General features: G+C 48.8%; 1 protein-coding gene across 1 annotated transcript in view; it reads left to right on the top strand.

Moving 5' to 3' along the window:
- ZCCHC17 (zinc finger CCHC-type containing 17) overlaps positions 1-26,502 on the top strand; it is a 168,444-nt gene that overhangs the window by 92,522 nt on the left and 49,420 nt on the right. The gene's annotated exons all lie outside the window — the stretch shown is intronic.

Here is a 26,502-nt window from a genome sequence, read left to right as displayed (position 1 = left end):
CCCAGACACATCCACACAGACGACCTCACCATCCACCCCCCCAGACACATCCACACAGATGACCTCTCCCACACCCCCAGACACATCCACACAGACGACCTCACCCACACCCCCAGACACATCCACACAGACGACCTCACCCACACCCCCCCAGACACATCCACACAGACGACCTCACCCACACCCCCAGACACATCCACACAGACGACCTCACCCACACCCCCCCAGACACATCCACACAGACGACCTCACCATCCACACCCCCAGACACATCCACACAGACGACCTCACCATCCACCCCCCCAGACACATCCGCACAGACGACCTCACCATCCACACCCCCAGACACATCCACACAGACGACCTCACCATCCACACCCCCAGACACATCCACACAGACGACCTCACCATCCACAGCCCCAGACACATCCACACAGACGACCTCACCCACACCCCCAGACACATCCACACAGACGACCTCACCCACAGCCCCAGACACATCCACACAGATGACCTCACCATCCACACCCCCAGACACATCCACACAGACGACCTCACCATCCACACCCCCAGACACATCTACACAGACGACCTCACCCACAGCCCCAGACACATCTACACAGACGACCTCACCACCCACACCCCCAGACACATCCACACAGACGACCTCACCATCCACAGCCCCAGACACATCTACACAGACGACCTCACCCACAGCCCCAGACACATCCACACAGACGACCTCACCATCCACAGCCCCAGACACATCTACACAGATGCCTCACCATCCACAGCCCCAGACACATCTACACAGATGCCTCACCATCCACAGCCCCAGACACATCTACACAGACGACCTCACCATGCACACCCCCAGATACATCCACACAGATGACCTCACCATCCACAGCCCCAGACACATCCACACAGACGACCTCACCATCCACACCCCCAGACACATCCACACAGACGACCTCACCATCCACACCCCCAGACACATCTACACAGACGACCTCACCCACAGCCCCAGACACATCCACACAGACGACCTCACCCACACCCCCCCAGACACATCCACACAGACGACCTCACCCACAGCCCCAGACACATCCACACAGACGACCTCACCCACACCCCCCCAGACACATCCACACAGACGACCTCACCCACACCCCCCCAGACACATCCACACAGACGACCTCACCCACAGCCCCAGACACATCCACACAGACGACCTCACCCACACCCCCCCAGACACATCCACACAGACGACCTCACCCACAGCCCCAGACACATCCACACAGACGACCTCACCCACACCCCCCCAGACACATCCACACAGACGACCTCACCCACACCCCCCCAGACACATCCACACAGACGACCTCACCCACAGCCCCAGACACATCCACACAGACGACCTCACCCACACCCCCCCAGACACATCCACACAGACGACCTCACCCACAGCCCCAGACACATCCACACAGACGACCTCACCATCCACAGCCCCAGACACATCTACACAGATGCCTCACCATCCACAGCCCCAGACACATCTACACAGACGACCTCACCATGCACACCCCCAGATACATCCACACAGATGACCTCACCCACACCCCCAGGCACATCCACACAGACCTCCAGACACCTCCAGACACCATCCACACGGACGACCTCACCCACATACCCTCACCACATACCTGGCATTAGAGACTGGGGCAGAGGCCTGCAGCTGGCCCAGGGTGGACCATCCACACACAGCCCCTACACAAAACTGGCTACAAAATTGGCAGGATCCAGTGCAAAGTGAAAATGCGAGCCCCTGTTCAACAATTATTAAGAATTTCAAGATAAGGCCGGGGGCCGTGGCCCACACCTGTAATCCCAGCACTTTGGGAAGCTGAGGTCGGTGGATCACTTGAGGTCAGGAGTTCGAAACCAGCCCGGCCAACATGGTGAAACCCCGTCTCTACTAAAAATACACAAATTAGCCGGGCATAGCGCTGAGCCTGTAATCCCAGCTAGTCGGGAGGCTGAGGCAGAAGAATTGCTTGAACCTGGGAGGCGGAGCTTGCAGTGAACTGAGATCACGCCACTGCACTCCAGCCTGGGCTACAGAGCAAGACTCCATCTCAAAAAAAAAAAAAATTTCAAGATGATGACAGCAGATTATTAAACCAAGAGCAGGGCCATTCTGAGGGCTCTGTTTGACCACACAGGTTGGTTTCACACCAATGATGCTAGCTCTGCTCCTAACACATTCCAACCATTCCCCTGGAGACTCACAGTCCCACAGACACCATCCTGCTAGAGAGACACACTCACCCAGGGACAAATATTCACTCCCCTAGACCCATCACCACTGAGGGCACACCCACCTCTCCACCCCAGACACATACATTCACATCAGCTCCAGTACCACGGAGCCTCACCTAGAGCCAGAGTTCCTCCCGGCTGCATGGGTCCAGGCATCCCACCAGGGCACAGGGCTGTTTCACTCGCTCCTCCCTCGGGCTGCCGGGGTCTCCTCCACTCTCCTGCTCCAAACAGTCCCTCCCCCAAATGCACATTAGCCTACCTGCTGGGCTGGCCATGGAGGACAGAGGAGAGGGGAATGCCAGCTCTTCCACCCACCCAGTCAGCCTGCAGGGACCCAGCTGAGGATAAGATGCCAATAATAATACCTGGCCGGGTGTGTGCAGGGACCCAGCTGAGGATAAGATGCCAATAATAATACCTGGCTGGGCGCAGTGGCTCACACCTGTAATCCCAACACTTTGGGAGGCCGAGGTGGGTGGATTACCCGAGGTCGGGAGTTTGAGACCAGCCTGACCAACATGGTGAAACCCCATCTCTACTAAAAATACAAAAATTAGCCAGGCGTGGTGGTGGGTGCCTGTAATCCCAGCTACTGAGGAGGCTGAGGCAGGAGAATTGCTTGAACTTGGGAGGCAGGGAGGTTGCAGTGAGCCAAAATCACGCCATTGCACTCCAGCCTGGGCAATAAGAGTGAAACTCTGTCTCAAAACAAACAACAACAAAAAAAAACACCTAACACTTGTTGAACATTTACCATGTGCCAGGCACTGTTCCAACACTTTATAAATACTAACTCATTTAATCCCACAACCCTATGAAGTAGGTAATTTTTATTTTTTTTTGAGACAGAGTTTTGCTCTTGTTGCCCAGGCTGGAGTGCAGTGGCACGATCTCGGCTCACTGCAACTTCCATCTCTCAGGTTCAAGCGATTCTCCTGCCTCAGCCTCCAGAGTAGCTGGAATTACAGGTGCCTGCCACCATGCCTGGCTAATTTTATGTATTTTTAGTAGAGACAGGGTTTCATTATGTTGGCCAGGCTGGTCTCGAACTCCTGACCTCAGGCGATCCACCCTCCTTGGCTTCCCAAAGTGCTGGGATTATAGGCGTGAACCATCGCGCCCGGCCCTGAAGTAGGTAATATTTTTTTATCCCCATTTTATAGGTAAGGAAGCTGAGGCACAGAAAAGTTAAGTAACTTGAGCAAGATCACAGCTAGTAGGAGAGGAAGCTGGGATTTTAACCTGCTACAGACAGCATGCTCTGTCAGTTGTTGATGTGACTGTACTGGGCATGTCAGGCACTGTGAACCCAGTGGTTCCAGGGTCTGCCCCTGAGGAGCTCAGGTCCTCTGTGAAATGATGAAAAAAGATGATTATGATGCAGCGTCTTTTTGACTGGGGTCCATGGTGAGTCCCAGGAGTCCCCAGGATGGTCACTTGGCTGGAGGAACACAGATGATTTTCTTTCACTACAGTCACAATATTTGGAAGATGTCTGCATGAGAGACATAGTCTTTTTTACCTTTTTACAAACAAAATTGTCAAATATGTAATAAAGGCATTTCCACTGATAGCGTACGCCGTCAGATAATGGACAGTCCACATGGCGGCTGGTTACCCAACCTAGACAGAGGGCTTTCTCAATGATGGGAATGCAAGGAAACCTGCTCTGCCAGTGTGTTCTGGGCATGCAGCGGGCCTCATTTATGACTTAGTTCAATATTACAAACCTTCGGGAGCCCCACCCTCCTTCTCTGAGGGTTGCTGCTCCCCACTAGGTGTGGCCCCTGAGGCCATGTTTGTATGCTTTGACTCCTGCCCCTCCAGCTTCCGGGAGGGGATACCCCAAAATGAAGGCCTCAGAAGCAACTGAGACCGACTGATCCAGGAATGCCTACCTGATCCAAGCAGGCCTCAGCCTCTTGAGTGCTGGGACTGTAGGCTCATACCATGACACCCAGATCACTTAAACAGTTTTTGTTTGTTTGTTTGTTTTGGTTTTTTTTTAGACAAGGTCTTGCTATGTTGCCCAGGCTGTCCTCAAACTCCTAACCCCAAGCAAACCTCTCGCATGGGTCTCCCAAAGCACTAGCATTATGAATGGGAGGTACCATGCTGGTCCATATACAAACACTTGATAGTAAATTCCATACAGCCAATTGATTCTTGCAGAATGCTTTCATTAATTTTTGCTGAACTCATATCTGTAGCCAACCTATGGTTGCAATTCAACCAGAATTTGAAATTGAATTGCATACCAATCTGCTAATTATTTTCCTAATAAATTTATTGTCATTAAATGTGCTACAGGATCTACTGTTATAATATTTTTCTTTTCCTTTTGTTTTTTTGAGAGGAGTCTCGCTCTGTTGCCCAGGCTGGAATGCAATGGCTTTATCTCGGCTCACTGCAATCTCCGCCTCCTGGGTTCAAGTGATTCTCATGCCTCAGCCTCCCAAGTAGCTGGGATTATAGGCGCGCATCACCATGCCTGGCTAATTTTTTTGTATTTTTAGTAGAGATAGGGTTTCACCATCTTGACCAGGCTGCTCTCAAACTCCTGAACTCAAGTGATCCACCCGCCTCGTCCTCCCAAAATGTTGGGATTACAGGCATGAGCCACTGCACCCAACCTACTGTTATAATATTTTTCACCCTTCTATAAATATATTCATTAAACAGAAACTTCTTTCAGCTGTAGCACCAGACTTGACAAACTATTAAGTTTAATTTGCACTTTTAACATTTTGTCTATCACTTTCTTTAGTCTTGCAAGTCAGCAAAACAACAAATCAGTTCCTTATTTGTACCTATCAGGACTCAGACAACAATACTCCAAAATGAAGGCCTCAGAAGCAAAAGTTTTTCTTTGACCTTCTCCTGTCCTCTTGTCTTTCTGTCCCATTCTCCCTCAAGGCTAGCCGTAGAAACTAGAATCCCTTTTCCCCAAGGCTAGTATCCCTTTTCCCCAAGACAGTTCATGGAAAACAAAACCCTTTTCCCCCAAAGCCAGCCATAAAACCTAAAAACATTACTCTGGATTTTCCTCCACCTTTCTGTGTGAAAAGAAGTTATCTTACCTACCTTGACTGTAGCTGGTAAGATCCTTATTCCACAGTGGATCCTGCCCCGTATTCAGAAGGAAGGAATGAACACTTAGAGAGGCCAGGAAGAATCTAGGCAGAAGTTCTTGCCGGGCTTCCTCACTCAGTCTATTAGCATTTGATCGTAGCCTTTTCATCCACTCATATTTCTACATGGCTGTCTAGACTTTGTTGAACCTAAGCATAAAAACAAACAATTTTCTGTTTTTCTTCAGGTCTTCATGCTGCAGGCTCCCATGTACATGTTAATAATTACTTTTGTATGCCTTGTCTCCAATTTTCTGCCTTTTGTGAGCTGATTTTTCCATGAACCTTCAGAGGGCAAAGGGGAAAATTTTCCCCTGGCCCCCATATACTGTTTACCAATTTCTGTGTTGTAAATACCCCCACTTGGCTGATTCAGGCTGCTGTGATGATGTCATGGAGCCAAAAGTTAGGAAGAGATGTGCAGAAGCACATCATTATGTCATAGTTCCACTATACAGATAACGACAGATGTAGGGCTGGGCGCAGGGGCTCATGCCTGTAATCCCAGCACCTTAGGAGGCTGAGGCGGGTAGATCACTTGAGGTCAGGAGTTCGAGACCAGCCTGGCCAACATGGTGACACCCCTTCTCTACTAAAAATACAAAAATTAACCCAGCGTGGTGGTGTGCACCTGTAATCCCAGCTACTCGGGAAGCTGAGGTAGGAGAATTGCTTGAACCTGGGAGGCAGAGGTTGCAGTGAGTTGAGATGGTGCCACTGTACTCCAGCCTGTATAATAGCAAGACTCTGTCTCAAAAATAAATAAATAAATAAAAATGAAAAAAAAAAAGATGTAGGTAACCTCAAGAGAATAGATGATAGTGAAATATAGTAAAATAATTAGGAAGTGATGATTTTTAATATCTTTGTTTTAATATAATTCATTTAATTATAAATGTATGCAATTTAATTTAAAAATTTTTATTATGATATATATTTTTTGGGGACAGGGTCTCACTTTGTCATCCAGGCTGGAGTGCAGTGGCATGATCACAGCTCACTGCAGCCTTGACCTCCTGGGCTCAAGCAATCCTCCCACTTCAGCCTCCTGAGTAGCTGAGAATATAGGCATGCACCACCACACCCTGTTAATGTTTAAAATTTTTTGTAGAGACAGGGTCTCACTATGTTGCCCAACCTGGTATTATGATTTTTTAATAGAGTGGAAGTCTTGCTATTTTGCCCAGGCTGGTCTGGAACTCCTGGCCTCAAGTGATCCTCCTCTCACCTCAGCCTCCCAAAGTGCTGGGATTACTGGCGTGAGCTGCTGTGCCCAGTATACAATTTAATTTTTTTTTTTTTTTTTTTTTTTTTTTTTTTTTTTTTGAGACGGAGTCTTGCTCTGTCGCCCAGGCTGGAGTGCAGTGTCGCAATCTCGGCTCACTGCAAGCTCCGCCTCCCGGGTTCACGCCATTCTCCTGCCTCAGCCTCCCGAGTAGCTGGGACTACAGGCGCCCGCCCCTGCGCCCGGCTAATTTTTTCTATTTTTAGTGGAGACGGGGTTTCACCATGGTCTCGATCTCCTGACCTTGTGATCCGCCCACCTCGGCCTCCCAAAGTGCTGGGATTACAGGCGTGAGCCACCACGCCCGGCCTACAATTTAATTTTAACAATGACTGTTCAACAGCCCACTTGCAAAATGCCTGAAACTTTAGCAATTTGTTCTTGCTAGCTGGTGCGAACGGCTGTTATACACTGATGGACTTGTCCCCAGCCAAAGGCATCCCATGGGGCATTGTCAACAGCAGAGGCCCCATGATATAATATTTATAATTATAAATATTAATAATTTTTGACCCAGTCAAAATCATCTCCCAGACCTCAAGAAACTCTTCTTGGGGTCCCTTGCACCTCCTCTTATCCTCTAAACACATTGTTCCCATTTGGACTACTGAATGTCAGAGCCAGAAGGGTCCTGAGGCCATTTGGTGCCTTCAACTTGTGAACATGGGGAAACCAAGGCCCGGGGTAGGGCAGGGACTTGCTTAAGCTCACTAACAAGCTCACTCACTTGGTTGAAAACCAAGTCTTATGGCTCCCAGGTCAGGACTCATCCTATTAACTCCTTTCTTAGGGATAAGGAAGCCGGCCCAGAGAGAGGAAGGTGAGTGCAAATTCACACAGCAAACAAGCGTCAGAGCCAGAGCCTGGGGATTCTCCTCGCCCGCCCAGATCTCCTCGGAACCTTCACCTTCCTCTTGGGCCCTGGAAATGAGGCATTTCCAGGCGTGAAGACGGAAGGGGCAATTCCTGCGGGTCTTCTTCTCGGAGCTGAGGTTGGCACGCACTAGTTTGTCCACCGGGGGGCACTACGGAGCCGAGCTAGGAGAGAGCGCGGGCTCCCGGAGTCTCCCAGCCCTGATTCATCCGCACTTGAGATGGGAAAACAGGTGTCCCGAGAGGAGAGGAACTAGCCGGAGGTCACCCTGAGAACTAGAAACAGAGCTGGCACTTGACGCAGACCTCCTGACACCAGTCATGTGCACTCTTCCGGCGTCTGAGCGCGTCCCTCCCCCACCTCTGGGGGCCGGGCTCCTCCTTCTTTTCCTGTCAACTGGTGTCAGCGAAGGCCCCCCTGAGCCAGGCTGTGCAGAGCCACAGCTCTGTCTGGCATGGCATTGCACCTCCACTGGACGGTGGCCGGTGCTGAGCAACACATGCTTAATTCCCTCTCTGTCCAGGGCCGCTCCCCGCCCTGACTACTACTTCTTCTTCTTCTTCTTCTTTTCTTCTTCTTCTTCTTCTTCTTCTTCTTCTTCTTCTTCTTCTTCTTCTTCTTCTTCTTCTTCTTCTTCTCCTTCTCCTTCTCCTTCTCCTTCTCCTTCTCCTTCTCCTTCTCCTTCTCCTTCTCCTTCTCCTTCTCCTTCTCCTTCTCCTTCTCCTTCTCCTTCTCCTTCTCCTTCTCCTTCTCCTTCTCCTTCTCCTTCTCCTTCTCCTTCTCCTTCTCCTCCTTCTCCTCCTTCTCCTCCTTCTCCTCCTTCTCCTCCTTTCTTTCTTCTTTTTTTTTTTTTTTGTAAGACGGAGTCTCGCTGTCTTAAAAAAAAGTCTCGCTGTCTCGCTGTCTTACCCAGGCTGGAGTGCAGTGGTGCGACCTCGGCTCACCGCAACCTCTGCCTCCGGGATTCAAGCCATTCTCCTGCCTCAGCCTCTCGAGAGTACCTGGGATTACAGGCTCCCGCCACCACGCCCAGCTAATTTTTGTATTTTTATTAGAGATGGGTTTTCACGATGTTGGCCAGGCTGGTCTTGAACTCCTGACCTCAAGTGATCCGCCTGCCTCGGCCTCTCAAAGTGCTGGGATTACAGGCGTGAGCCACCGTGCCTGCCCGGCCTTCTGTCACCCCATATCAGCGTCTTTGCCATTTACCAAACATCGTCACACATCTGATTACCCTCTTTTTCTGCGTAGAGAGGAAGGGTGGCGCGGCCTGGGGTTAGACCTGAGCTTCAGTCTTGGACCAGCTACTCAAACTCACCTGGTTACACAATCACTTTGTGCCTTGGTTTCCTTATTTTAAAGCAGAGATCATAGTTCTTATTTCACAGGGTTGTTGAAAGGATTAAAAAAGGTAGCACAGCAAGTCCTTGGGAACTTTTCTTTTTGAGACAGGGCCTTGCTCTGTGTCCCAGGCTGAAGTGCAGTACCGCGATCGTTGCTCACTACAGCCTCCACTTCCTGGCTTCAAGCAATCCTCCTGCGTCAGCCTCCAAGTAGCTGGGACCACATGCGGCTCCATAATGGCTAATTTTTTATTGTTTTATAGAGGCAGGGTTTTACTTTGTTACCCAGGCTGGTCTCCAACTCCTGGGCTCAAGCGATCCTCCCATCTCATCCTCCCAAAGTGCTGGGATTACAGGTGTGAGCCTACTCGCCTGGCCCTTGGGAACTTTTTTCATGATTGAAACCTGCACAAGCATCGTAGGAGAGAGATGGAACTGCCTTCACCTTACACTGGCAGAACTGAGGCTCTGAGAGGCTCTCAGTGAGGAGCCATATGGGAACTTTTTATTTGAGCGCCAGGTGTGATTGACTTATGGGTATAAGAGGTAGAACTTTCTTTCTTTTCAATCCGGAGCTGTGTCTAAGCTGGGATGAGAGATAAATTTGTGTGCAGCTAAGGCTTGGTAGGTCCATATGTGTTCTCAGGCATGTTTTCTAAATGGGTCACCTTGCAACACCCATTGTCCTTTTTGCTCTGAGTGGCTCTTCTGGGGCTGACATCTCTCTCTCTCTGCTTCTTCTGGGCATTACTAGAAAGGCAGGAATTGTTCTGCGGAGTTGGGTTCACAGTACAGCTCAGGGTCATTTGGTCACTGGGCTCTGGCCACCATCTGCAGAGCCAGAGGTGTGTCTGCAGTTACCATTCACTCCATCTTTCCTCCCCTTCCAGCCTGGGAAGCCTCTTGTTTGCCTAACAGACAATCTGCTTGAATTGGGCGAGAGAGAGTAGCAAAAGGGAAAATACCGAGAGAGAAACAAATGCATCAATGATTTAGATACCTATTTCTGGAGTGCCTTTTATGTAGTACTGTTTTAGGCCCTGGGGTTATAGCTCTGTGCAGGCTGACACAGTCTCTTCTCCCAAAGTGACCTCCAGGGGGCAGACAGTGATTGTCATAGTACTTAATATGCATGGAGCCCTACTATGTGCCAGGCCCTGTGTCATCTCATTTAGTACTTCCAACAGCATAATGATATAAATGCTGCTGTTATTGTCATTATATAGGTGACGAAACAGAGGCACAGGGAGGCTCTGTAACTTGCCCAAGCTAGTAGCTAATAGAGGTAGGATTCCAACTCAGTCTGAAAATTAAGCAAGGCCGTGGGGTGCAGAAGGGTTGACTTCTTCAGGGAGGAATTGGTCTTCTAGCTGAGACCTGCCTAATGAGAAGCAGCCATGCCTAGATCTGGGGGATGAGTGTTGCAAGCAGTAAGAAACAGCATGTGCAAAGGCTGAGACAAGAATGAACTTGATGTGGTCAAGAGATGGAAAGGAAGCCTCTATGGCTAGGAGGGCAGGAATGAAGAGGAGAGAGTGGAAGGAGGTGAGGGGAAGGGTGGATGGACCCAGGTTGGCAATCTAAAACCCCTTAAGGGGTTTGCAGCCATTGGGCTTCTTCCCTTGCTTGGGGAAGGCCAAGCCCTATGCCCATAAACCCCAAGGGGTCATTATCTTTCTATCTCCATGGGTGGCTAGGGCACCCATTGAGGGGCTGCCTCTAATCTCCCACTAGTCTCACTGGTCCTGGGACCCTGATGACCATCCACTTTCTGGAATGTTGGGGAGGACACCAAGGAAGGGCCTAGGGCCCAGCGAAACCCTTTAAACTAAATGCGGGGTGGGCAGGAGGCATTGACCCCAAGTCAGAGGCCAGGTAGTGCAAAGGCACTTTAATTGGGGTCATTAAGATCACCAAGCTTTGATGCCCCAACCCTGAGTCAAGCCGTCCCGTTGACCCCCCTTAACTTCCTGGCCTGACTGCTTGCTACCCCCAGTGACAGGAGAAGTCCCTTTGAGGGCACTAATTAGAACTTCCTCTTCTAGATTCCAGGGCTTTCTCCCTGACAGGGGTCAGGGAAACAGCTCCTTCCAGAGATCAGTCATGGCCCCACCCCTCCCACTTCCTCCAGATTCTGGCTGTTCCACTGAGGCTGGTACAACCACAATCCCAGGGCCTCCTAGCCCTGCCCACAGTGAATTCTTGCCCATGGGTGCCGTTCCTTCTACTTGGAATGCCTTTTTGACTTTTGTTTACATTGGCAATTCCACCTACCTTACTCTTCAAGGAATAACAGACTCCTCCCTTTAATTCATGCCATCATTCTTTCTTTGTTTTCATTCATTCATTCATTTCATTCATAAAATTTAGGCTTTCACGTGGTTCCTGCCAGGCACTGGGGATACAAGAGGGGGTGGGACTGACCCTGAGGTCAAGGGGTGTCTCATCCTCTGTGAGAAGCACAAGGTAAACCAGCAGGACCTGCTACATAATTGGCAGGTCCCAGTGCAGATGAAAATGCAGAACCCCTTGTCCAAAATTTAATATGAATTTCAAAACAGTGACAGCAGAGCATCAAACCAGTCCAGGCCCTTCTTAACCGTAGGGTTCCTCTGCAAGGTCATACACCCACAAAGCTGGCCCTATAAGCAAGTGATTTCATGAGGGATGCGTGGTGGAGGTGAGCCTGAAAGTCATCAGAGAGGAGGTGATGTTTATAACTGCCAGAGCCAGGAGGAGAGAAGTCACATGGCTGTTTCTGGAAACTGAGTTGTCCAAACAAAAGGGCCAGAAGCAGCTGGAGTCAGACTGTGTGGGACTTTGTGGACCAGTTAGGGAGCTGGGTCTTTATTCTCAGGCAGTGGAGAAGCTCTAAAAGTGTTAACCAAGAGCATGATTAGATATTTTTAAAAATTTTATTTATTTATTTATTTATTTATTTATTGAGACCGAGTCTCTCTCTGTTGCCCAGACTGGAGTGGAGTGGCGCGATTTAGGCTCACTGCAACCTCTGCCTCCCAGGTTCAAGCAATTCTCCTGCCTCACCCTCCCGAGTAGCTGGGACTACAGGTGTATGCTACCATGCCCGGCTAATTTTTGTATTTTTAGTAGAAACGGGGTTTCACCATGTTGGCCAGGCTGGTCTCGAACCCCTGACCTCAAGTGATCCACCCTCCTCGGCCTCCCAGAGTGCTGGGATTACAGATGTGAGCCACCGTGCCTGGCCAGATTTTTTTTTTTAAAGATCATTCTGGCACCAGATATGAATTACAAATAATAAGCATATGAAAAATACAAATAATATATATGAATAATACAACAAATAAAATACAATGGAAAGAAGTTCAACTTCATTAACAATTAAAAAAATTAAAGAATAATGTGGCAAGAAGAAAAACATAAGAACAATGTAGGCAAGGCCGGGTGCGGTGGCTCACACCTGTAATCCCAGCACTCTGGGAGGCCAAGGTGGGTGGATCACTTGAGGTCATGGATTCGAGACCAGCCTGATCAACATGGTGAAACCCTATCTCTACTAAAAATATAAAAATTAGCTGGGCATGGTGGTGTGTGCCTGTAATCCCAGCTACTCAGGAGGCTGAGGCAGGAGAATCAATTGAACTTGGGAGGCAGAGGCTGCAGTGAGCTGAGATCATGCCACTGCACTCCAGCCTGAGCAACAAGAGCGAGACTTCGTCTCAAGAGAAAAAAAAATGTAGGCAAAATGGTGAAAAGAAAACTTTCCCACCAGCAGTGGGTGTATCATAGTGCAAATTTCTGGTGGCGATTTGTTTGGAAAACCTCAAAAATATGCACCCTAAGATGTTTTGGGAAGGATACTTAAGAAACTGGTGCCTGTGGTTGTTTCTGGGGAGGGGACCTGAGGGCAGGGGAAGAAATAAACTTTACTTTTCTCTGTACACCCTTTGAAATTTTGTGCAACGTGTTTACATTTTCAATGTGTATCCTTCAACCAAATCGTTCCATCTCTATGCATTTTTCTTAAGGAAAAAAATAACAGGTGCACAAATCTGTACAAGGCTGGTTATCACAGTGTCGTTTATAATATAAAAACATTACAAATGACTTTAATCCACATACTTCAGGCTGGCACCCTTGCCCTCAGAGGTACTGAGTCGTGTGTTAGGGTGCTCTAAGCAATATGGTAGACATGGTGCACATTCAAAGGAAGTTGGTTTTACTTGATGGTGACTAATTTAGAACAGAAACTTTGTATTAAAACCAATATAGCAGGTCACACCACTAGAATGACCAAAATAAAAAAGACAGATGATAGCAAGTATAGCTAAGGATGTGGAGAAATTGAAGCCCTCTTACATTGCTGGTAAGAATGTAAAATGGTGTGGTTACTTTGGAAAACAGTTTGGGAGTTCCTCAAAAAGTTAAACATTGAATTACCATATGACCCAGTAATTAAACTCCAAGGTATATACCCAAGAGAAATGAAAATAGATGTTCATATAAAAACTTGCATATGAATGTTCATAGCAGCATTATTCCTAAGAGTCAAAAAGTGGAAGCAACCTAAATGTCTAACAATTGATGAGTAGATAAACAAAGTATGATTTGCATTTGTACAATGGAGTCTTGTTTGGCAAGTAAAAAGAATGGGGCACTGATACAGTGATACCTGCTGCAACATGGATGAGCCTTGAAAACATTATGTTAAGTGAAGGAGACGGTCATAAAAGAAATGGCTAGAATAGGCAAATCCATAGAGACAGGAAGTAGATGAGTGGTTGCTGGAACCTAGGAGGAGTGTGATTGAGGGGTGACTGCTAAACGAGCATGGGGTTTCCTTCTGGGGTGATGAAAATGTTCTGGAATTAGTGGTGGCGATTGCACAACCTTGTGAATGTACTAAAAACCACTGAATGGTTTCTTAACATAGGTGGATTTTATGGTATATGAAATATATTTCAATAAAGCTGTTTTTTTTTTTTAAATGGATATGATATGGCATAGAATTAGGGTGACCAATTGTTCTAGTTTGCCCAGTACTAAAAGTTTTCCCAGGGGCCAGGCATGATGGCTCATGCGTGTAATCCCAGCACTTTGGGAGGCCGAGGTGGCTGGATCACCTGAGATCAGGGGTTCAAGACCAACATGGCCAAACCCTGTCTCTACTAAAAATACAAAATTAGCCGGGCATGGTGGTGAATGCCTGCAGTCCCAGTTACTTGGGAGGCTGAGGCAGGAGAATCACCTGAACCTGGGAGGCAGAGGCCAACATGGTGAAACCCTGTCTTTACTAAAAATGCAAAATTAGCTGGGCATGGTGGTGCATGTCTGCAGTCCCAGCTACTTGGGAGGCTGAGGTGGGAGAATCACCTGAACTTGTGAGGCAGAGGTTGCAGTGAGCTGAGATAGTGCTGTTGCACTCCAGCCTGGGCAACAAGAACGAAACTTGATTTCAAAAAAAAAGTTTTTCCAGGACATGAGACTTTCAGTACCCAAACAAGAAAGGTCCCAGACAAAGCAGGATGAGTTGGCCACCCCACATAGAATGCAGACTTTACATTCATGTTAATAATAACATATAGGCCGGGCGCAGTGGCTCAAGCCTGTAATCCCAGCACTTTGGGAGGCCGAGACGGGCGGATCACGAGGTCAGGAGATCGAGACCATCCTGGCTAACACGGTGAAACCCCATCTCTACTAAAAAATACAAAAAACTAGCTGGGCGAGGTGGCGGGCGCCTGTAGTCCCAGCTACTCGGGAGGCTGAGGCAGGAGAATGGCATAAACTCGGGAGGCAGAGCTTGCAGTGAGCTGAGATCCGTCCACTGCACTCCAGCCTGGGTGACAGAGCGAGACTCCATCTCAAAATAATAATAATAATAATAATAATAATAACAACAACAACAACATATAAGACTTAAAAGGGATTTCTTGCTTACAGTTCACTAGTGCTATTGCAGAGGGAACGTTTAAGGAGCACTGACCTCAATGTCCAACCACAGGAAGTAGTTTCGTTGGTTCATTCATTCATTCACTCCCCATTATAGTGCAAGCTCTGTGAAAGCAAGGACTTTTGTCTGTTTGTTTCACTGCTGTCCTCCCAGGGCCTAGAATTGTGCCTGGCACATCAGATATTCTGTAGATGTTTGTGGAGGGGGACTGTGTTCTGGAAGTGAGCAGTACATTGTTCTTAACTGCCTCATCCTGAGTGTTCCCAGAAGTCTGGCTAAAAAAGTGGCTTCTGGGTGGAGGACATCTACTGACAGCGAGTATGGAGCCATCTCAGTGCTGTTAAGAAAATATTTTAATGGCAAGGAAAAATGCTCATGATGGAATGTTATGTGAAAAAGACAGGACATGAAATTATGTAGGTAGTGTGAGTCCAGATTGTTTAATAGTGTTTAAGTGGCCAGGCACTGTGGCTCACACCTGTAATCTCAGCATGTTGGGAGGCCGAGGTGGGTGGATCACTTGAGGTCAGGAGTTCAACACCAGCCTGGCCAACATGGTGAAACCCCCGTCTCTACTAAAAACACAAAAAGAAGCTTGGGTTGGTGGTACACACCTGTAATCCCCACTACTCAGGAGGCTGAGGCGTGAGAATCGCTTGAACCCTGGGAGGCGGAGGTTGCAGTGAGCCTAGATCGTCTCACTGTACTCTGGCCTGGTTGACAGAGCAAGATTCTGTCTCGAAAAAAATTTTTTAAATTGATTTTTATTTAAAAAGCGTTTAAGCATTAGAATAGACGAGAATGGGACATATCAAAGTATGTCGAGGGTGGGAATCCATTGGTGAATTCTTTTGAATTTTTAAATTCTTTTCTTTTTTTTTTTTGTGAGATGTAGTCTCGCTTTGTTGCCCAGGCTGGAGTGCAATGGCGTGATCTCAGCTCACTGCAACTTCCACCTCCTGGGTTCATACGGTTCTCCCACCTCAGCTTCCCAAGGAGCTGGGCTAATAGGTGTGCACCACCATGTCAGGCTAATTTTTTCATTTTTAGTAGAGGCAGCATTTCACCATGTTGGCCAGGCTGGTCTGGAACTCCTGACCTCAAGTGATTCACCCACCTCAGCCTCCCAAAGTGCTGGAATTACAGGTGTGAGCCACCACACCTGGCCTAAAATTCATTTTTTATTCAGCCTCTGCGATGCCCTGCCAGATGCAATTCTGGGAGTTGAGATCCTGTGGTGAACCAGGCAGACAAGATCCCTGCTATCGTGGAACAGGTAGGATTTTATAACTGGAGGGAATGAAACCCAGAGTAAAGGAGCAAAGTTACTTTTTAAAAAGACTGATGAAATTCTGGATGTGCTGAAGAACCAGCTGGAAGCTTGTAGTTAGGGGCTGTTCCAGCGGCAGGGCAGACTGGGGTGTGGGGGTGAGGGCTTGTTTAGGAAGAAGCAGGAAGCCAGAGAATGCCTCTCAACGCACACCCATTGTGTGTGCTCTGGTAAGTCCCTTCTTCTGTCTTGGCCTCAGTTTCTCCATCTGTTAACTGAGAGAAGGCACTAGATGTGTGTGTTTATTTCTTTATTATTCAAATCAGAGAACTTTAAAAAATTTAATTGACAAATACAAATTTATACATTTATAGTGTGCAATATAATGTTTTGAAATATGTATATATTGGCCAGGCACGGCAGTGCATGCCTGTAATCGCAGCACTTTGTGAGGCTGACGTGGGCAGATCACGTGAGCCCAGGAGTTCGAGACCAGCCTGGGCAACATGATGCGACCCCCTCTCTACAAAAAATACAAAGATTATCTGGGTGTGGTGGTGCACACCTGTAGTCCCAGCTACTCGGGAGGCTGAGGTGGGAGGATGGCTTGAGCCCAGGAGGCGGAGGTTGAAGTTAGCTGGGATCACACCACTACATTCTAGGTGACAGAGTAAGACCCTGTCAAAAATAAAAAAATAAAAAAAAATAAATATGTATACATTGTGGAATGGCTAATTGGGCTAAGTTGCATTACCTCACATACTAATTTTTTTGCAAAGAGAACAGTTAAAATTTACTTAGTGATTTTGAAGTATATAATACATTGTTAATAACTATAGTGACTATGTTGTACAATAAATATCTTGAATTTATTCCTCCTGTCTAACTGAAATTTTGTATCCATTGACTGACATCTCCTCAATCCCTTCTCCTGGGCCTGGCCCCAGCCCCTGTTAACCACTGTTGTGCTCTCTGCTTCTATGAGTCCAACTTCTTAAATTTCACATAAGTGAGATCATGCAGTATTAATCTCCCTGTGACTGGCTTACTTCACTTTACATAATGTTCTCCAGGTTCATCTATGTTGTCGCAAATGACAGGATGTCCTTCTTTTTAAAGGCTGTATAGTATTCTATTGTGTGTATATCACAATTTTTTGTTGTTGTTCTTTGTTTGAGACAGAGTTTTGCTCTTGTTCCCCAGGCTGAAGCGCAATGGTGTGGTCTTGGCTCACTGCAACCTCCACTTCCCGGGTTCAAGCAGTCCTTCTCTCTCAGCCTCCCAAGTAGCGGGGATTACAGACATCTGCCACCATGCTCGGCTAATTTTTGTGTTTTTAGTAGAGACAGGGTTTCACCATGTTGGCCAGGCTGGTCTTGAACTCCTGACCTGAGGTGATCCACCCACCTCGGCCTCCCAGAGTGCTGGGATTATAGGCGTGATGTGATGCCACCGTGTCTGGCATCACAATTTCTTTATCCATTCATCCCGTGATGGACAGTTAGGCTGTTTCCATATCTTGGCTATTGTGGATAATACTGCAGTGAACATGGGAGTGCAGATACTTCTTTGACTTACTGATTTCATTTATTTTGGATGTATAACCAAAAGTGGGATTGCTGGATCATGTGGTAGTTCTATTTTTAGTTTTTTTAGGAACTTTCATACCATTTTCCATAATGGTTGTACCAGTTCACAGTCCCACCAGAAGTGTACAAGTGTTTTCTTTTCTCTACATCCTCACCAACATTTGTCTTTCTTTTTAAACATTTTTTTAAAAAATTACTTTTTATGAGGCTGGGTGTGGTGTTTTCATACCTGTAATCCCAGCATTTTGGGAGGCTGAGGCAGGTGGATCACCTCAGATCAGGAGTTCAAGACCAGCCTGGCCAACATGGTGAAACCCCATCTCTACTAAAAATACAAAAATTGGCCGGGCATGATGACGGGTGCCTGTAATCCCAGCTACTCGGGAAGTTGAGGCAGAAGAGTTGCTTGAACCTCAGAGATGGAGGTTGCAGTGAGCCAAGATTGTGCCATTGCACTCCAGTCTGGGTGACAGGAGTGAAACTCCATCTCAAAACAAAACAAAACAAAACAAAAAAATATATATATGTTTTGTAGAGATAGAGGCCTCGCCATGTTGTCCAGGCTGGTCTTGAACTCCTGGGCTCAAGCAGTCCTCCTGCCTCAGCCTCCCAAAGTGCTAGGGTTACAGGCATGAGCCACTACACCCAGCCAACACTTGTCTTTCATCTTTTCTTTTCTTTTTCTTTTTTTTTTTTGAGATGGAGTTTCACTCTTGTTGCCTAGGCTGGAGTGCAATGGCGAGACCTCAACTCACTGCAACCTCTGCCTCCTGGGTTCAAGCAATTCTCCTGCCTCAGCCTCCAGAGTACCTGGGATTACAGGCATGAGCCACTGCGCCCGGCCCATCTTGCTTTTTTTTTTTGAGACGGAGTCTCGCTCTGTCTCCCAGGCTGGAGTGCAGTGGCTGGATCTCAGCTCACTGCAAGCTCCGCCTCCCGGGTTCACGCCATTCTCCTGCCTCAGCCTCCCGAGTAGCTGGGACTACAGGCGCCCGCCACCTCACCCGGCTAGTTTTTTTTGTATTTTTTAGTAGAGACGGGGTTTCACCGTGTTAGCCAGGATGGTCTCGATCTCCTGACCTCATGATCCACCCGTCTCGGCCTCCCAAAGTGCTGGGATTACAGGCTTGAGCCACCGTGCCCGGCCCATCTTGCTTTTTTTTTTAAAAAAATAACTCTCCATTCTGCTGTCTTCCCAGTCCCTGCAACTACCACTGTACTTTCTGTCTCTACAAATTAGAGTACTCTGGGTACCTTGTATAAGTGAAATCATACAGTTTTTGTCCTTTTGTGTCTGGCTTATTTACTTAGCATAACATCCTCAAAGTTCAGCCATGTTGCAGCATATGTCAGAGTTTCCTGTCTTTTTAAGGCTGAATAGTATAGTATTGTACATATATACGTGAGATGGCTTTAGAGCTTTCTTCAGCTTTGAGGTTGTAGGAGTCTCAATGCCAGGTCTCCGTTGTTCCTCAGGGTGGACTGCTGCCTGTAGGGCGAGTGGAGGTCCTGGCTTCAGACAGACTTTCCTTCCTGCTTATGTCACCAGAACCTTCCCTGAGTCCAGTGGTCCTGGGAGACCCTGGGGAGGGATCCTAGGAATGAAAGGCTTTGGCTAAACGCCTGCTGCCTTCTCTCTGAGGCTTCAGCAGCTGGGTCAGGGTTGAGTGCTGAGCAAGGGAGGCGGGGAGTTAATGATGGCCTGCCAGGGGCTTGGTTGTCCAGATGAAACGGGCCTTGCTCTGAGGCCTGGCCTGATTACAGGGAACCCTGTGCTTGCCCTCCCCAGGGCCCAGGCCTGGCCTTGCAGCAGCCCCTGCATGCCCAGCTGTTCTGGAGCAGCTGCAGAGGTAGGCAGAGCTGAGGAATTTGGGATAGTAGCTGCCAAAATACACTGGCTTTGGGGTCTGGCACAAGAGATACAACTCATGGTGAAGTCGGCGAGTTCACGCTGGTTCTCATCTGAGGGCTAACTAGTAGTAACTGTCACTGTTGCTTCAAGTTTTAATATGTTCACCACATACCAAGCACTGGGCATGAATTATCTCAGTTAATTGTCACACAGCTGTAGGACGTTGGTATCGTTGCCCCCATTTTACAGATGAGCAAGCTGAGGCTTGGAGAGCCTTGCCTAGGTCTATGCAGTTGGTAAATAGCCCATCTGGAATTGGGCCCTGGTTATGTGCTGAAGGCTGGTTTTTTGTCCACTCCTTCTGTGATTTGGTGGGACATTCTTTGGCCAGCTTCTTAGTGGAGAGTGGGTGAGGGGCCAAGATCCACCTGCCTTCCCCATGTGGGCCAGGAGAGCTCCTCTTATAGCTACTTAGGGATTCTGCTTCAAAACATTATTTGAAAGCCACTGTTAGTAGTTCAACCAATTTTTTTTAATTTATGTATCTTTTTTGTGTGTGTGAGATAGGGTGTCACTCTGTTGCCCAGGCTGGAGTGCAGTGGTGCAATCTTGGCGCACTGCAACCTCTACTCCCCAGGCTCAAGCGATGCTCCCACTTCAGCCTTCTGAGTAGCCGAGACCACAGGTGTGCACCACCATGCCTGACTATTTCTTTGTGTTTTTAATAGAGATGGGAGTCTTGCCATGTTGCCCAGTCTGGTCTCCAACTCCTGAGCTCAAGTGATCTGCCTACCTAGGCCTCCCAAAGTGCTGGGATTTCAGGTGTGAGACACTGCTCCCGGCCTCAACCCATTTATTTACAGATGGAGAAACTGAGGCCTAGAGAGGGGCAGGGGGCTATCTAGGGTCACTCTAACAGGGTTGGTGGCTGAGCCAGGACCTACCTCTCAGCCACCTGCTGTTTTTGGTGCCCATCTGTCTTCCTGGATTTTGTATGTGACCTCCTCAGGCAGGAGGGCACTCTGGGGCCTCCCCTGCTAGGTCTGCTGGGCCTGGAGCCCATTCTGTAGGACCCCTGTAGGCCTTGGCTGGTGGACAAATGACTGAAGGAGGGAGATGCAGAGATGGCAGGGAGTAGGGGCAGAGATTAGGACCCAGGCTGGATCTCAGGCTGGCTCTGGGCTGACTTGCTGTGTGGCCTGAGTGGCTGCATTATCTCCAGGCCTCCATTTCTCCATCTATCCAATGACGGGGTATTGACCGCTTGGGCCCACAGGCACTGAGCAGGGGAGGATGAATGGTCTCGACAGGAGATATAAATGTATGGGGAGGAAGAAAGGAGTCACTGGGCCCAGGAGGGCTATGGACATCCTGCCTTTGCCCCATCCTCCTCCTCCAGGAAACAACCTCCCACACTCTCGCTGCTGGCCGGAGGACGCCGCTTGGCCTGAGCGTGTCCAAGCCTCAGATGACAGAGTTCCTGGTCCCCTATGCTGCCCTGGGGCTAGTGGCTGCCCTTCTTCAGTCCTAAGACATCCTCCTCACCTCAGAGTGGTGCTGGCCCCAGTGGGGCTTGGAGGAGGCTGAGCTCTCTGTGTGGGCACTCACATGGGTGTCAGTCTGACCCACCCACGTGTGCTCACATCCCTGACACGTGCACATACATGCAAACCCATACACACATGCTACATAGCAGGAGCTCACAGACGGAAAGAGCCAGGCCACTTCCTTTTTTTTTTTTTTTTGAGATGGAGTTTCGCTGTTGTTGCCCAGGCTAAAGTGCAATAGTCCGATCTCAGCTCACTGCAACCTCCACCTCCTGGGTTCAAGCTATTCTCCTGCCTCAGCCTCCCGAGTAGCTGGCATTACAGGCATGTGCCACCATGCCTGGCTAATTTTGTATTTTTTAGTAGAGGTGGGGTTTCTCCATGTTGGTCAGGCTGGTCTTGAACTCCCAACCTCAGGTGATCTGCCCACCTTGGCCTCCCAAAGTTCTGGGATTACAGGCATGAGCCACCACGCCTGGCCGAGCCAGACCACTTCTGTCTTTTAAGTCTCCTGGTAATTTAAAAATGAAGAAATGCCTAAATAGGATGTTCACAATGTGGTATGTTTTTATTTAGCAAATTAATGTTTTTTAACACTCACATGCACCCACACACATCCAATGCAATGCAATTGGCACTCACAAGATCATCACAAGAATTATAAAAAATGTGATTTCACATTGCTGTGTGGTCCAGTGATTAGATGTAAGTTTCAAATGGCATGAAGAGCATTCTGTTTTTCCCATCTCATCCATGATTCTCCGGGGCTAGACATCCAGCCCACTTTGGGTGCACCTTGTATTATGAAAAGTGTCAAGCCTCCAGAAGGGTTGAAAGAATGGTACAGTGAGCACCCGTACACTCAGCACCTGGGGGCTACAATGAACATTTTGCAGCATCTGCTTTATCACATATCCATTCCCCTGTCCAACCCTCTATCCATCTTTCTGCACAGCCAGCCCTCTGCCTATCCATCTACCTAGCTATCCATCCCTCTCTCCCTTCTTTCATTCCATCTCATTTTTGGATGCATTTTTGAGGCTTCTGAATGTGAGACCTGGGCCAAATGGCCCTCTCTTCTCTCCTTTGCAGTAACAGGCCCTGCCACACACATAGGCATACCCCTACCTCTACATGTAAACCCTACATGTGTACACACCACATATGACTTACCCATGTCCCCACATTTATACATGTACATTCCATGCACATATCCACATAACCACACACGCTCACCTGTGCACATATACCTAAACACCCCCGCTCCCCAACACACACACAGCCCACATGTGCTTTCACAGAAGACCCTGGACATCTGTAAGGAAAGCGTCTGGAGACCTTTGGGAATCCTCAGACCTGTGACTCTCGTGGAGCTGGTGCCAGGCCCTGGCTCTCTCCTCCACACATTTCTGGCAAGTGCCAGAGGCTCCCTTGAGCTACCTACCTCAGATGTCCTACCTTTTCCACTCTTACCCATCTTCTCTCTCAACCCCTAGTAGCTTCCCACGAAGGAAACGGATTCCTTCCAGAGTGTTACTGCGCATGGGAAGCAGATCCCACAGACCATCCACTCCACACAGGCTGGGACTGTGTCTGCCCTATTCACACTGTATTCCCAGCTCCTGGCCCACTGTGGCCCTCTCTAAGTGTTGATTGGAAAAAAGTCACCAGAGCAGCACAGAGGCACATACACTGGGCAGCCACAGGGGTACTCCCACCCCACACAGTTACATCCATGCACACAGAACACCCTGTGTGTGTGTGTGCATGCTCAAGTTTGCATCACTGTGTGCCTGCACGTGTGTGAACACACATTGTGTCTGCCTGTCTCCATACTTTCCAGATAGAGTCCCTGCCAGGACCTGGGTCCTTTCACAAGATCACCTAAGACCACTGGGGGCTCATCTGCTGGCATGTGAGATCCAGATGTGGCCCCATGACAGCTCAGGGCTCCTGGCTTGGCCCTGAACATCTGGGCAGCAGGGGTTTAGAGCACCAACTTTGGAATTCCATTCTCCTGAGAAAACCTGGGTTCCACCCTGGCTCGGCACATGATTACTGTGCATGTTCCCCATATGATTTATGTACAAGTTACCTAACTGCTTGGAGCATCAATTTCCTTATTTGCTAAATGGGGGCAATAGTTCCTACCTTAAATGCATCTTAAAGGAGATAATCCCAGCAGAGTGCCTGGCATGTTGTAAGCTCTTAAAAATGCATGCTGTGAATATGATTATTGTTACTTTAGCCTTTGCTCCAAAATCCCATGCACACTTTGTGAGGAAGGACAGCCTTGGCTGGGGGGTGTTTATGGGGAGAGCAGAGTGGATGGTGCCTACGTGAATACCTCTCCCCAGATGCTCCCCCAATCCCAAGCTCTCATTATCCTATATGCATATTCATAAGGGATGGCCTCAGCCCTGCTCTGTAAATGGGTCAGAAGCAGGAAATAGAGGCCAGTACAGACAGTGAAGCCCAAGGGATAGGAGGCCTCAAAGCCGGCACACATCTGAGTCCTCATGGATGGGAGGATGGTAAGAAGGGATGGGGTGAGAATGAATTGGGGGCACTGGGGCCGGGGCAGGAGTTCGTTCCTATGTTGCAGACTTAAAAACTCAGGCCCAGTGAGATCAGATTAGGGAACCTTGGGATGGGTGGTCCAAGAAGTCAGAGCCTGCTTCCTTTGGGAACTGGAGTTGAGCATCTGTCTGGGCTGGGTGATGGGCACAGGGCAATGGACCAAATGACCCCTACATGTTTATTTCAAGGGACATGGTTTACATGGCATTGGGTGGAGAAGCTGAATCCTGAATTCCAGCCCTTCAGTGAGGCTCCGAGTGGTTGGGTGATTTGCCAGTATCACATAGCTGCTGACTGTGACCGTGCTTTTGGGGGTGCAAGAGACAGAGCTATTCTGGCCCCATGCAGGAGGTTCAAAGCTGGGAGTAAAGGCTGATGGGCTGGCCAGGACACCAAGAAATGAAGCTCTTTATCTATGTCCTCATTTCATCTCCTCAGTAGTCCCCTGAGATAGCTGGGGCAAAAAAAACCATATCTTTATTTTCCAGATGAGAAGCATGAGGCTGAGAGAGGAGGAGTCACCGGGACCCAGCCACACAGTGAGTTATGCCCTCCATGCCGGGCATGTGAGAGCCCAGCTGGCCTTGGTCTTGGGCAGGCGGGAGGCCAGGACAGTGGCAGCACATTACCTTGCTCTGGAAAATTTTAGCCTGAAGCCAGAGTGGCTGTCCCTTTACACATACAGTCATCTTAATCCCTCGTTCCTTGCAGATAACTGCTTATTTCTGAGAATGCTTTCTCAGATGCTCACACTTGTTCGATGAGGTTAAACAGAACAACCCTCCCTATTTCAGGGAAAGGGATGGACGGACACCCCTTGTGGGGTGAAGTGGCCCCCCAAGGATGGCATAGGGCATGGTCATCTGTGGCAGAACAAGAATCCCAGGGGTCGTTCCTCTTGGTCTTGGGTGCTTTCTACTGTTCTAGGTCATGGATAGGGAGGGGTTGTGGGATGAAAAATTCAGCTCTTGGAGCAGAAGTGTCCAAGGGAGCTGACCCTGGGATGGGAGTGAGGGGGGCTCACTTGAGACTGCTTGGTGGCATTTCAGCCTAAAGGATTTCTGTGCAGAAGATGACTGTGTAGGGCTGTTTTTGGATCAGACTGTCAGTCACAGCAGAAGGAGGAAAGTGGACTTAAGGTAAAAGGTCAGACATTCATCCAGCAAGCGTTCACTGCCAGGCCCTGTACTGTGCTCTGGGTAGGAGAGGGGATGGCTAGATAGCAGACTGTTGTTGGGTGGCTCACAGTCTCCTAAAGGCCTTCGGTTAGGGAAGCACTGAAATATTACTGGACAGAAAAATAGGAAGACTAGATATTGTCACCTCTACTTTTTCAAGGGAAGCAGTAGGACATCAGGGTGAAAGCCAGGCCAGGTGGCCTTCCAGCTCTGCTTCTTCTGAGCCGTGTGGCCTTGAGCAACAGTGACAACCACCACTGTGATCACAGTCAACGTTTATTCAATGCTTGGTTTACATTTAGCATGTCACTACTTCTTTGTTCCTCGGTTTCCTCATCTGTAAATTGGAGTGGGTGGGGAATTAATCAACTTCTCAGGGCTGTTGTGGGGCTCAAATGGTACCATGGGGAAAGTTGAGCATGTGCTCAGGTTGTTTGTGAGGCCATAAGGGAGGTCCATATTGTTTGGAAGCTTGGGGAAATCAGGAGAATGTACATTCCTAATGGAGCCAGGTAGTGGGTTGGGGGGGTGATGGTGGTGGCTCTCTTCACTGAGAGGTATGGCATGTGAGCAAGCTTCAAAAGGGAGAAAGAGGGATAAGGAGAAGGATCTTCAAGAGGAGGGCATCTGCCAGGTGCAGTGCCTCACATCTGTAGTACCAGCAATTTGGGAGGCCAAGGCAGGAGGATTGCTTAAGCCCAGGAGTTTGAGACCAGCCTGGGCAATGTAAGGAGACCTCACCTCTACAAAAAATTTTAAAAAAATTAGCTGGTCGTGGTAGTACACACTGCTGGTCCCAGCTACTTGGGAGGCTGAGGTGGGAGGATCACTTGGGTCCAGGAGGTTGAAGCTGCAGTGAGCCATGATTGGGCCACTGTGTTCCAGTCTGGGTGACAGAGTGAGACCCTGTCTCCAAAAAAAAAAAAAAAAAAAAAAAAAAAAAGAGGAGGGCATTGTGTGGGCAAAAGTGCGGAGGAGGGAAAGTGTAGGGTGTGTTTGTGGAACAGTCCTGGTGCAATTAATGGCTAAGCCTGGCATCCAGTGAATCACCCAAGGATGCAGTCAACCAGCTCCTTGGCCCTGGGGCCAGCTTTGAGGCCCAGAGACTTCTTTCCCTAACATTGTCTCGTCCAGAGGTGGCTGAGGACAGGGCTAAGGGTGAAGGGAGAGTAATTACAGAGCTCTACTTCTGGGTCTCTCACACCTACCCCTGGAGAGTCATCTGCCAGGAATGTGGCTGCCCCTCCCGGCCTTCTGACCCCCTTAGCTAGGGACCAGAGTTTGGGCATCCCTAGGGAGTGATAAGCCACCAAGCAGGGGTGGCTGTAGGGAGTGTGTAGCTCCCGGCAGGCTGTTGGGAGTCAGTGGAGTTTGAAGAGCAGATGGAGAGAAGGGAGGATGGGTTTAGAGTGAGAGGCTGGGGTCTTAGAAGAAGCGGTAGGTGGGCATGGTGGCATGCACCTGTTGTCCTAGCTACTCAGGAGCCTCAGGCAGGAGGATCACTTGAGCCCAGGTGCTATGATTGCACCACTGCACTCCAGCCTGGGTGACACAGCAAGACCCTGTCACTTAAAAAAGAAGAAGAAGAAAACAGTG

This window comes from Macaca fascicularis, chromosome 1, assembly GCF_037993035.2.
Source record: "Macaca fascicularis isolate 582-1 chromosome 1, T2T-MFA8v1.1".
Classification (NCBI taxonomy): Eukaryota; Metazoa; Chordata; class Mammalia; order Primates; family Cercopithecidae; genus Macaca; species Macaca fascicularis.
This window is presented reverse-complemented; position numbering and strand designations above follow the sequence as displayed.